Source organism: Carcharodon carcharias, chromosome 17 (genome assembly GCF_017639515.1).
Source record: "Carcharodon carcharias isolate sCarCar2 chromosome 17, sCarCar2.pri, whole genome shotgun sequence".
Classification (NCBI taxonomy): domain Eukaryota; kingdom Metazoa; phylum Chordata; class Chondrichthyes; order Lamniformes; family Lamnidae; genus Carcharodon; species Carcharodon carcharias.
In genome coordinates, this window is record NC_054483.1 from 50,793,052 (window position 1) to 50,806,678 (window position 13,627).

General features: G+C 44.2%; 1 protein-coding gene across 2 annotated transcripts in view; it reads right to left on the reverse strand.

Moving 5' to 3' along the window:
* arid5b (AT-rich interaction domain 5B) overlaps positions 1-13,627 on the reverse strand; it is a 142,184-nt gene that overhangs the window by 80,233 nt on the left and 48,324 nt on the right. The gene's annotated exons all lie outside the window — the stretch shown is intronic.

The window sequence follows — 13,627 nt, forward strand, 5'->3', positions numbered from 1 at the left end:
AGGAGGCACATCCTGAATCCACCCTAGCCAGACTGGAGATCAAACCCCATGCTGTTGGCACTTATCTGATCCACGTTGGCCATCCAGCCAATTGTCCGCACCTCTCCGCCACCCCCTCCAAGGAGTCAGAGTTGCTATGGCAACATACAGTTTTGCAAGTATGTTGTAGTCTATGGATAGCTCCTCTACCGTAGAGGCTCCAATTTTCTTTCCATCACATGGCTGACCAGGAACATCTCCCACTCTTATCATCTGCCCATTGACGTATGTTGGAAGGATTAACAGGTTGATACTCAACCTATTTGGCCACGTTATGAATACACCTTCCTTGGTTAAATCCTAGGGCAGGACTCAAACTTGGAACTTCTGGCTCAGCAGCAGGGACACTACCCATTAAGGTGCCATAAGACCTCCATGCAATTTATAGTTGCCAATTTGCAGGCAAGAAGATTTCAGCCAGCTCAGGGCTGGTTAGCATTCTGCTGACAAGAGTTTTGTCAAGGGGGAAACACTACATTACACACTACAGCATCATTGTCATTGATATTCTCTGCGGCATAAGAAGTGTATTGTGTTTAGAGGACAAAGTAGCCTCAAGGTGGTACCACTCAAAGTGGTAAAACTCCTTCCCATGATGGAATATACCCCAATTTCTGGCACAGAATGGGAGCCAGTGTTAAGTTCGTATCAGTGATTTTAAAGGAAATGTACATTAATGTGCATCGAGAATCTTCAGTTTTAGCCATCCTTCGATTCGAGGATGATCTCTACTTAGGGTCAGTGTTTCTGCCATGGGTCTTCATGTGACAAATCAGGTCAATTCTCAACCTACAAATCTTAGGGCACATGGGACAAGATGTCCCATGAGATAGTGGGATCCGGACTGCAGGTCCTTCTGTGCCACCGCTCTGCCTCGTCATTAAGACATTGGGACTCAAAGTGTGATGCAGCTTGATGGACACATTATCACCATTTTGAATGATTGGTAGCAAACTCCTCCTCCTCATTAAAGTATCAAATATATATTGTTGCAAAATATAATTCACAATGAAAACTCACCCACATAGAATAAGCCAGGTGTGGAATGCTTGCAAAAGATGACAGTGAATTATGCATTTGTTTGATTCCTTATCCAAATCTTAATTGCACAATAAGCAAATTTATTGCACAAAATTACCAGCATATTTATTCTGCACTATAAATTATACAGGCACTAATTACCATCCTGAATAAATCAAAGTCATTAGGGAGCAACTGCGATGCGGAGCAAGATAAACAGTACATGGAAAATATTAAAATGTTTTTCTTTTTTCTGAAGCTTATGCATAATTTGAAGGGATGATCAATTGAAAGTACAAACTGCTTTAATTACTAATACAAGGAGCTAGCTTCCGGAATGTGGGAATCACTGGCATTTTGTGGTTACTTTCAACTTATATTGCTTGAGAGTGTTGGCTGGACCTAAGAGCTAGATACTTCAGGGAATGTAGGAACACTTGATGCTGGTCGACGAGATCCACTGCCAAAAATGAACCTGAAGAGGCTGGAACATCCATGGAGGTTGATGGACAGTGCATTAAGTTTGGGTGTAGCAACTTCAAAGTGTGAAAGGCAGCAAGGCAAGCAGAGAGAGAGAGAGCCACTCAGCAAAGTAAAACCAGCTTCTTCTCAAAGGCGGGTAGACCAACACAGCCATGATCCCTACCGATGCCACTTTCTAACTTACCTCCCTAAGAATGCAAGAATTAGGAGTAGGCCATTCAGCCCCTTGAGCCTGCTCCACCATTCAATACTATCATGGCTGATCCCTAGCCTCAATTCCACTTTTCCCACCAATCCCCTAGATCGCCTTTTAACATATCAGAAAAAAGTCCCCAAGATGCTTCACAACGCATTGTCGAAAAAAAGAAGCCAAAAGCTTCGGAACTTAGGATGGGTGATCAAAAGCTTGGTCAAACAGATAGGCTTTAAAAGAATGTCTTACAGGAAGAGAGAGAGGTGGAACGATTCATACTCCAGAACATAGGGCCTAGACAGGTATACTCGCCAATGGCGAATCAAAGGGAATCAGGAAGGAACATGAGAGTTCTTGGAGGGGGCTGTAGAATTGAAGGCGGTTACAGGAGATAGGGAGGCGTAGGGCCATGGATCGATTTGAACATCCAAGATATACCATAAGGATGAGAATTTTAAAACTGAAACATTGATGGACCGGGAGCCAATGTATCTCTGCGAGCACAAGGATTACTCGCAATGCAATTTGAAAAGGATCTCATCAATATTGAGGAACAGGGCCCCTGCAAAATTTATTTAGTCCTTAAAAACAAACTCATGTCTGATAATCATGTAACACACTGCCAGCATAAGACAAGAGGAGCAAAAGTGGGCCATTCAGCCCCACAAGGCTGACCATCAAGTAGCTCTGCTCACTGAAACCGGCAGCTAAAGGCCTAAAGATATAGTTGAAACTTGGATGAACCATTTTCTGCTGAGCATGTTCAGGAACTGCCTCAATGTTTCATCAGTATTTGTTGTAGATTTGTGGATCATCAGTTAAACAGCGTTTTCTTTGCCTATACACAGTATGCACGAAAAAGTTTTTTTTTTTGTAAACAATGCAGGACCAATTCTTTAGGAATGTAAGCAGTGTTGCTTTAGAGGAGAAATGTGGTGTGCTCTTGTCATCTGATATTGCACAACCTACTGTACACAGGATTTGCTTACAAAATACAGTACAGTCTGATATTTCACAATGCATTCAAAGACTCTGTGCGCCTAAACTTAAACCATTTTTACATGAAACACTGATAAATTTCACAAATCTTCGAGCCAATAAACCATATATCAACAGTTGATGCAATCTGGCAAAGTGGACAAGGTTTTTTTTTCACAAGCTGGCCCAAGGAGAGGAATGTGGAAATCATTATACGAATGTAATATTGTTAATGCACATAGCCTGCATCAATGGCTTAGCCAGTTGGCCCAGAGAGCAGTGGAGCAAAGCAGACATACGAGGTTTCAGGTTCGATCCCCAGTTGACCAGAGACTTATTTGAATCAGTGGTTAGAATTTAGCTCAGTGTCTCCGCGCACCCCCCACTCCCATACCCACCTGCCTGGTTAGAGGGGGGAAGGTTAAGCTGGCACTCCAAGTGTGGACTGCTGGCATGGACATGACAGAGTTCACCTGTGATGCCCTTATAGTTAAATACAGTCAAGGTGCATGCAGAGGGAGCAATGTACATGCAGAATTATACTGCAAAGCACTCAGGAGAAATGGGGAAGGAACACTAAAATAAAGATCCAAAATAATGACATTTCCACGCGTGTGGTTTTTAACAGTAAAACTAATTGCAGAAAATTGCAAGTTTTAGATGAATGGAGATTTAGTAAAGTTCAATGATCCTGCACGGCTAACATGGAGCTTGGCTAAAGTGAGCTAGGCTCGAGGACACGATGCACAATGAGAAAAGACCAAGGTCTGCCTAGCTAACGTTCTACCATCTTGTCACTTGGATGATACAACAATGGAGTTGTTGACTAATCACAGCACTCAATCTTGATTAATAAGTCCACAACAGACCCAGACATGAGGTGAGGAAAAGCCCAGTGGTGGAGAGTTATGAGAACATGGGTCCAAAATCACCTGTTCCTCCGAAGAATGCTACACTTAACACATCATGCATCAAACTACTCCACATATTTTATCCCAAAATGATATTTCCTAAAAGAAATCCATAGAATTTGCATTTGAATGAATCAAACCTGTCTATTTCCACCACCTCCCTGGGAGCCTGTCTCAGGCTGATCAGTCACTCACCAAAATATTATTAATGCAGATTCAATTTGAATCCATTCCGTTTCAAGTGCGGCCAGTGTCCTCTGATCCTACTGTTCTAGACAAGGTGAAATAGATTATCATGATGTACCCTATCTAACACTGCTATCGACTCCCCAACCCATTGGCTGAGGGTACAATGCTTGGAGCACAATCAGGATCGCTGAATAAACCTGACAGAATAATGGATGCTTGGCAGCAATTACAAGGCACTAAATCCATTGGAGGTGTTCAAATAATGTCACAAACCCCAAGAGAGAAACTCAAGGAATTAGAACAAACCTGTGATTGAATAACAGGCTAGAAATGCTTTTAATAAGATTTGCAAGGTTTCAATTTAATGTGATGCGCCTGATTCATAGTTGGCTTGGCTCCCCTGCTTCAGAATCTGACAGAGCAGACACCGGGAGAATAGTGATTTTGACAGAAATAATCCACAGCTGGATTCAGCAACATTGGAAAAAGATGTAATTATATAGCACCTTCTGTGACCTCAGGGTGTCGCAAAGTGCTTTACAGACACTAAAGTTATTGTGAAGCATTGTAGAAATGTGGCTAATTTGTGTACAGCAAGCTCCCACAAACAGCAAAGCAATAATGAAAATATCATCCATTTCACTGGTGTTGGTCAAGGGGTAAAAGTTGAACAGGACACCATCAGAACTCCCCTGCTCTTCTTCAAAATAGTGCTGTGGGATCTTTAATGTTCACCTGAGGGGCTAGATGGGCCACTTATTAACATTAGTAATGTTAATTAACATTAATGTTAATGTCGGCACTTCTGACACTGCAGCACTGGCTACAGTGTTGATTCAAATCCTAGGACTGGGGCTTGAGTCCTACAAGCTTCTGATTCAGAGGTGAAAGAATTATCGCTGAGAAAGACTGATGCCTTTGATACAAGAGAAAAGATAATAAATGTATAAAAAGAGTCGTGTTGGGGCAATGATTGAATCAGAATAGCTTTTTGTGTTTGTATTCACTGTTAAGAATATATTGCATGTAGATCCCCTGATGCCTCAGTAAGTGTATCCAGTTAAGTAGCCCATTACCCAAACATGCATGATCCCAGGTAAGTCCCCCAGTGCACTGGGATGACTGATCTGAGCCAGGACTAAGGGGCTGCTGCTCCAAATTCATGTCCAATGGCACCTGCCGAATGCGCACGTGTGTAGATGCCCAGGTGAGAATCGAGCCAGGCTGTGAACACCTCTGCAGTCGACTGGACTGTTGAGATTCACTCTAACGTGAATAAATTGGGCTGAGTTACCACAAAACTGTCTTGCAAGGGGACAGCAAGGGAGCATGGGGGTGGGGGAGGAACAAAAAAAATGGATGTGGAAACTAAAGTGGCTCTGTAAATTGTAGTGAACTTGGTGCTGAGCTAGTCAGTAATCAACAGGGTGATCAGTTCAAACTTGCTACTTAATACGTAGATCACAAATACTTAAGACATGAATTACCATAGGCAGGAAAAAAAAGTCACAATCATAACACAAAGATAACTATCATTATCTACACAGCCTGTTTAGATCAACATGAACCCACATCGACTCTGCCTGTTGCTGGAAAGTGCAAGTGTTGCACTGGCTGGAGCTCGTGTTTCCACTCGATCATTAACAGTATGATTAGGTCATGAACACAATCTGGAAAGAAACCAGCACTGATAACAGCAAGTGTCTTATCACAGACACTGAAATAAACCCAATGAAATGGTTACACATTTTATAAATCTGATAACAGGAGACAAATTAAATGTTTAAGGAAGTGTTTGGAGAGGGGTTGCTTGTTCCTTGCCTGTCCATGTTAAACTGTTAACCAGAGGCAGCTGAAAGTGGCCACGATGGTATTTGCAAACACACTAAAGACAGAACCAAAGACAATCTATAGTAGACCCAATTTCAAATGGCAGTTTCAGATAACAGGGAGTTACTTCTGAAGTTAAGTTTTAAAAAATACTTTTAAAACTTAATTAAAATGACGTTTTTTTAGATAAAATGATAGCATCAATAGTTAAAACTGTTTCTGCTGATGGCATTTGAGAAAAGGAAGAACATTTTAAAACAGTGAGACTCATCTCTCTATAAAGTCATATCCATTTTACAAGTCCTGGCTCTAGAATACATTTCAAATAATGGATGACCAGGAATGCACTTCAAGTTTATATGGTTTTGGCTGTGTGCCAGGAAAGTACATGCAGGTGGCCCATCCCCCACCGTCTGCTCCACTATATATCTGGGTATGCATCTACAGACAATGCATGGTCTTTTTCTAAGCACTGTGCCACAGAAATGGTTTCTGGCATTAGTTTGAGGCCATGTACTATGCTGGCTAATTGTAATTGCTACCAAAGCTCGATAATGTTAAAAGGCTCAATAGCTGCAAAACTGTTGGAGAAATAAGGACAGAAAATGCATTGCATTTCATCCCAAAAGAAAAAGTACAGGGCGGAATGTTCAATTCCGGGACCAAGTTGCGAGGTAGGGATGGAAACCTGGAGTGTTTCCCGCCACGGAGGCCACTGGGAATTTGCAGCAAATTGCACGATGTTGGTCTAATTATGCAGTTGGAGGTTTCCCGACGTATCACGCGGCAGGACAGGCTGAATGGTGCGCATCCCGCCATCATATCCAGGTGCCATATTTAAAAGGCACCTGGACATCAACTTCTTCCATACCTACCATTGAAGGAGGAGATGGCCCAGCGATCCCAGGGAGCTCCGGCCCCAGATTCAGCAATGCTTCCCTTGATGTGCTGCTCAGTGTAGTGGAGGCCAGGAGGTGCGTCCTGAACCCCAGGAATGGAAGGAGGCAGCCGAGCTGTGTGGCCAATCTTGCATGGGAGGAAGTAGCCAGGGTGGTCAGTGCCCAGGGCCGCCATAGAACTGCCTTGCAGTGCCGCAAACTGATGAAAGACCTCAGCTGCATCGCCAGGGTAAATGAACCTTTAACTGCTCACTCTCGCCCCACAAAATGGCAGAGTGGCATGGGGGCCTCAGTGCCAAGGGACCATCCATGAAGCCCATACATAAAGGAATGACTCAACATGATAAGGTGATGCCTCATAGTCCCACTGCAGTCCATCTAGTCTGCAGGTGGAGAGGTCATGTGGGTCCCTGAGCCTTTCAAACAGAGAGCTCAGATGCTGTCTTGGGAGGGGTAGGGTGCGGGGCGTGAGGGGGTTAGGCATTGAGAGCACCAGCACACACCACAATGACATGCCTCTGTGAGCCTTATCCTTCTAGCTGCATGGGCTCAGCGCTCAGGAGGCTGCTGCCCCACAACCCTTGTGGACAAGCTGCAGTGCATCAGTCAAATGGCCCATAATCCAGTGGGTTATTTGTAAGACTGAAAGCATTAGAAAGATGGAGACGTCAGCAGTGGCCTCTGAGAATCCCTGCATGATATAGTCACATAGAAACCCAAGAGTCAAGTGTTTGTCCACATTGGAGGCAGCTCATGCAGTCACTCGCTCTCCTCTCCTTATTTACAGGAGCCAGCAGAAAGAGGAAAGCCAGAAGCAGGCCTGTCCAGCAGTACCGCCAGCCCACAGAGGGCCAAGGATATTGGGGATGGGGAAGGGAGTGCACATGTAGAGGTGTCACAGCAGTCACCTGCACCCTCCACCAGCGCAGAGGCACACACCTCGGTGGGAACTAGATTTAGTTAGATCTCACATTCTGGTGGTCACTGCACGGACACTTGTCCGCAGCAGGAGGCAGGGTCAGCCAAGCTCACCAGCACTCGAAGGACTGCTGGGGAAGAGGCATCTACAACATCTTAGTTGGATGACAAGCCTCTGGGTTGGGCCCTGCACGAGGTGATGGGGAAGCTGCGAGGGGTGGAGGAACATCAGGCAGAGGCCCTCAACAGAGTGGCACGTGAGGTGGAGGAGTCCGTCTGCCTGCCTACTGTCTGATGAAGTGATGCCGACGTGTGCACATGGGTGTCTCCATGGCGAGGATGGCGAACCTCATCCAGCAGAATACCAAGTTCCTGTTGGAGATGTGCAGACCTGCACTCCATCGCTGTATCCATGAGCGAGTTTTTGCAGTGGCTACACAAGAGGGGGATAGGGCACCAAGGCCTCCCTCAAAGTGCCCCTTCTCCTCAAGGAGTCATGTAGGGGCTCTCGAGCACCCAAAGGGTGGAGGAGTGGCTGTTAGAAACCCCTGGGACCTCCACTTAGGACTCTCTCTCGAGTGTGTCCAGACTTCGGAATCCCCCCCACCTGTGACCCCATCAACTTAATCCGCTGTGACCTCAGAGGGAGAAGCTGCCCCACAGCAGGACAGCTAAAGTAAGCTATGACCCTCCAGGCCTGGGATCCTCAGAGGATGGCTGCCAAGGTCATCCAAGGCAACAGGTCAAACTGGTCAGCAGGCTGCCTCCTGCCCTGCTGCAGATGTTGTAGGGGCACCGAGAAGAAAAGGTAGGGAACGAAAGACTAAGAAGTTTTGATTTCACGTGGTTGCGCTGGTGTACTTGCTTGTTAATGTTTTGATACTTTTGTAAATAGAGTACACTTGCACTTTAATTAAGTCAGATGTGGTTTAATGGCTATGTCGTCCTTAAGCCTGTGCATGACCACCCATCCCCTGCTAACATCTTCCAAGGGCCACCCCAGGCTAGGTCTATGTCCCCTAGAATCAGGCACATGCAGGAGGCACAGGTCTTTGCCAGGGCCCTTGTGAGCCATGTGTAAGAAGTCTCCCACAGGCACTGAGCCTTTGCACTTCACAAGTTCATCTGTTCCAATGCCCTAGCATTGTCAGAACTACATGCTGGGTTCCACTTCAGTTGAGATGACCTGCAGCTCCGCCCACCCATTGACCCAACCCCAATGCAGCATCTCCAGATCTCCACCACAAGGTTCTGAGTAATTGCGAGCGACCATAGTTCATGTCCCCTTTGACATGCAGTGCCCCTGTGACCCACACCCTTCCGCCCATGACCACTGACCACCCAGGTGTACCATTTGACCTTCCCACAGTTACCCTTCACCCTGCCCCATTACCCACTGGCTTGTGCAGGTGAATGTCCATGTCCCCTACCTTCCCGAGGAGCACACTCTCGTGACAGTAGATTTGCCCCCTGCTCATTCTGCCAACCCCCAGAATCTGCTGCTTCTTCCATATCCCTTGCAACAACCCTCAGTGCCCCATCATCGCTAAACGTTAACCCTCCCACTGCCCCTTTAACCCTCACCATCCCTTCCTATCAGTATCCTCCACCAGGACTCAGTTGACACCACAGACCCCTCTCTCAGCCAATGCCCATTCACACCAGCACACCCTGTGGGCCCCTTTCCCCCAGCCTGCACTCCAGCACAGCCCTTCCCACCCTCCTAGTCCATACCAGCTCACCCGTTCCATGACTCCTGCAGCATCTTTCTCTTTTCTCTACCAGCCGCAACCTCCCTACACCCCCCAGTCCCCCCCAACCCCTTTAGGCATCAACACCCACCCCACTTCTCTATTTCTCTCCTCCCCATCTAAACCCCTCCCCCCTTTCCAGCACAGACCATCATCACCCAACAGTACCTCATGCACACATCCACCTACAGCTTGAAGATCCACCTCCTGGAGGCTCCTGCGGTGAGAAGATCTGCGTGATGGATGCTCCACCCACCCACTGCTGCACATGGTGTTCCAGTCGCTGGAGGCCTCCATCTTCTGATCTCCACAAGCTGCCCAGTCCTTCTTCGAGGTGAGTCCCAGCATGTCCATGCCGTGGTGGTCTGGATGTGCAATATTGCACTGGCGGTGCGGGTAATTGGACAATGGTGGAGGGTAGTAGGTGGACAAATCCGATCAGGCCTTTATCTGCATCCCATTAACAGGATGTAAAATGGCTTCACAACAGCCTTTGGTGGGAATGGTGACCTGCCATGATGGGTGGGAGCGGACATTCCAGCATCATTTCATACCGGCAGGAAAGCAATTTTTCACCTCCCGCCACACCTGCCAATAAACCCACCATGTTGGGGCTGAAACATTCTGTCCCCAGTGTAAACCCTGAGAGGTAATGCATAAACAGTGGGCTCCTTGTCTGCACAGAAGATGGAAGGCACATATCTCAACATTTTGATTGACTGACCATCAGAGCTCAGTCATTCTTTTATGGACTTGCTCCACATTCACAATTTGCAGCTTGTGGGTACCATTGGCTAATTCAAGGATAGTCTCATCCACCTCTTGATGGAATTCCCTTCATCAGGAGTCCCACTCCCTTACCCCGGCGCTCCTCTGCCTAAAGCCATTAGAGATTTCTGCAGGTGTCCTGGTTACTTAATCAGTGCCCGGCTTTCACTGTTAACCCATCAGTTGTACTGCCATTACAGACTCTACTGCTTGAATTGACACACAGGAAACATGTAGGAAACACAGTGAACATTTCTACTGGAACTCTAAATACTGAATGCGTTCAGGTTTCGGTAGCTGCACTGTTCATTTTTGAAACCAAAAGACTTATTTGATGAAATTACTCTGAAGGCAAATTCTCTAAAGTAGAATGAGAGAGGCAGAGACACAAACAGAATGACAGGATATTTAGTACTAGATTTGGAAGTGCGTGTTTTTTATTATTCATTCTAGGAATGTGAGCCACTGGTGTGGACAATATTTATTACCCATCCTTAATTGCCCTTGAAAAGGTTGTGGTGAGCCACCTTCTTGAACTGTTCATCTGATGTAGGTACACCCACAGTGCTGTTAGGAAGGGAGTTCCAGGATATTGACCCAGTGATGGTGAAGGAACAGCTGAAATAGTTCCAAGTCTGGATGGTGAGTGACTTGGAGAGGAACTCACAAATGCTGGTGTTCCTTTGCCTCTGTTATCCTTGTCCTTCTAGGTGGTAGAAGTCTTGAGTTTTGAAGATGCTGTCGAAGAAGCCTTGGTGAGATGCTGCAGTACATCTTGCAGATGGTACACACTGCTGTCACTGGTGCAGGGAGTGAATGCTGAAGTGGTGGAAAGAATCCCAATCAAGTGGGCTACTTTGTCCTGGAAGCTGTTGAACTTCTTGTGTTGTTGGAGCTGCACTCATCCAGGCAAGTGGAGAGTATTCCATCAAACTCCTGACTTGTGTCTTGTAGACAGTGGACAGGATTTGCTTGGGGGGGGGGCTTTGTGGTAATGTTAATATTTGCGTGGTAAAGTTATAATAAATTATTTAATGCATTCAGAGCAAGAATCAGCGAGTTATTATTTCTTAACAAATCTAGTAATTGTTAAAACTGTTTGCTGTTGAGGAATTGTCCATACTAAGAATATTATCCATGACAGTTTCACCATGGTAACTTGTAATAAGCAGTGAATTTTTTCACTCTATCCAATTTCATCTAGTCTATTCTCATTGTATAACTGTCGCTCATTCCTCATCACTTTAATTATACTTCTGTCTAAAAGATCTGGTTTTATTTTTTGACTTTTTAAAAAATCATAAATCCTGCTGTCACGCTTTATATACTGAATTAATTTTGGCTTGATAATATAACAAGCACTACTTAAAAGGAATGACTATTTAGTAATTATATACATTTGTTCCTAGAGAGTCGGAGGATACAGGGTCTCATACCTTGCAATGCACAATTTTTACTTCTCCCCTTTTTATGGGGAGTAAAGAGTAAATGTTCTGAAGTAAACCTAAGCTCAAGTCAGAGTTTCATTGTTGCTTGGTCAGGGAACTTTGCAAGCTGGCAAGTGCTTCTGTATTTAATTGTAGTCAGAGGACTCAGCATTAAGTAACTGGCGGTTTTTTTTTTAAAGGTCAATTTTCACCTGTACCTGCAATACTGAGTGTATAATGGAGTGCGACATTTGGCATGTGGCATTGTACCCGTTGTAGTTAAAAAAATATAAATGTACTTAGATACTGAAATAGACAGACAGGCAGACAGAGATATTACTGGGTGCTTGGGTGTACATTATAAGACTAAGCTAAATGTGAGAATCATGTGATATTATAAGCTACAAGAATGAAGCTTGGGACATTAACAATTAGCCAACCATGCCTGAGGTCAGGTTACAGTCATCAACTGGTACCTTGTTATTTATCTATTATTTCTATAGTGTATACTGTGAATGCAATTTTACATTACAACATTGAAGTGTTTTTGTCACAGTGCCAGGATTTGAGAATATTTTACAATGTCAATGTAATGCAAAATAACACTCATCATGTTATGCGATTACTACATTAGAAAGGAATCCAGCAGACTTTTGGAAAATTCTATTTATTATATATACTATGAAAACGTATTAGGGTAGTATATTAAACCTATTATCCACTGAAAATTAGACACACTTTGAATCACGTACCATAATAATTGATGTTAATAATTCTACCGATGGTTATTTGTATAATGCAGTCATAAACACATAATCTGAACGAATGAGTCAGCCCATTGTGTATTTTTCCACTCAGTCTGCCCAGAATGGGCAGCTACTTAATGCTTTTTTTTTTTAAAACTTGCCATTTACTTTTCTATATGACAAAATTTAAGTGGAAAAAAAAGCCAGTTTGAATTTATAGTTACATTGGCTGATAACAATCTGCACAGAAACCAAGTAATTTGATAACCTAATGGCAGCTGGGGAGAGAGAATTCCAGAGCTCAACAGTTCAAGGTTAATATTTCCAAATAAAGGAAACACAGCCAATATTGCCAACTGCATTTTGTCAGTTTTACTCATTTCTGGCAACAGTCCAACAGAATGTGATTTTTCAGCAAGAATACCTGCTCTATATCGACAACCTAGCCCTTCTCAAGACTGATATCATGTTTACTTTGGTCCTATAAAAACTGTGGAATGTTGTAATCTCCAAATTAGATCTGAACAGCTTCCTCCATATAACCAAAGCAGAACACGTGTTCATCCCATCTTCCTTGCTCTTGGGTAGAATGGTTCACCGGTGCAGCACCAAGACAATATTGAAATGATGAGACAGTTTCTCCTTTAAACAAAGAATCCTTCAGGCTAATCCAAGACTTCGGCTATTTTGTGTCAGGTGTCCAGGTTGGAAAGCAGGAAAAGCTAATTTGCAGTTGCAGTGTTCACCTTTTCCTTCGCCACCATCTAACTCAACCCTCCCAAACTCATGGCTCTACTTTCCTTTGCCTCAATATTGGCAGCTGTGCCTTCAGATGCCTTGACCCCATGCTCTGGAATTCACTCTTCAAACCTCCCGTGTTCTACCTCTTGAAGAAGCTCCTTAAAACCCTACTTCTTTGCCAAGCTTTTGATCATCTGATTCAACATCTCCCTCATTGGCAAATTGGTGCCAATTTGTGCCTGCTTATGCTCCTGAGAAGTACTTTGGTAAGTTTTACTACATTAACAGGTGCTAAATAAATGCACGCACATGCAGTTGTTAGGGGAAAAAAAAGTGTTGTACAAGTCTAAACTTTTTAAACCCTGCAAGCACTGCTTGTTACAAACATTCAACACCTCAGGCTGCCCCATTTGACATTCCAAAATTATTTAGAAACTTACTCCTAATCTGTTTTTATTAATTGATTTCTGCACCAGAAAGTGAAAGGTGAAAGTTAATAATTAACGAGTTTTAATGACCCAAATATGCATTTTAACAACCAAACGTTTTTTTCTGTTGTACATATTCCAACTTTTCCAAACAATTATGCAAAAGTTTTAGGGACTTGCAAAAGCAGCCCATTGTGTGAGATGATCAGCACTGTAATATCCACAGGGAATTGCATCTATTGATCTGTTTGGTTTACATCAAATCATCACTGGCTTGGTTTGTTGGCCACTTGGTGAACTAGAAGG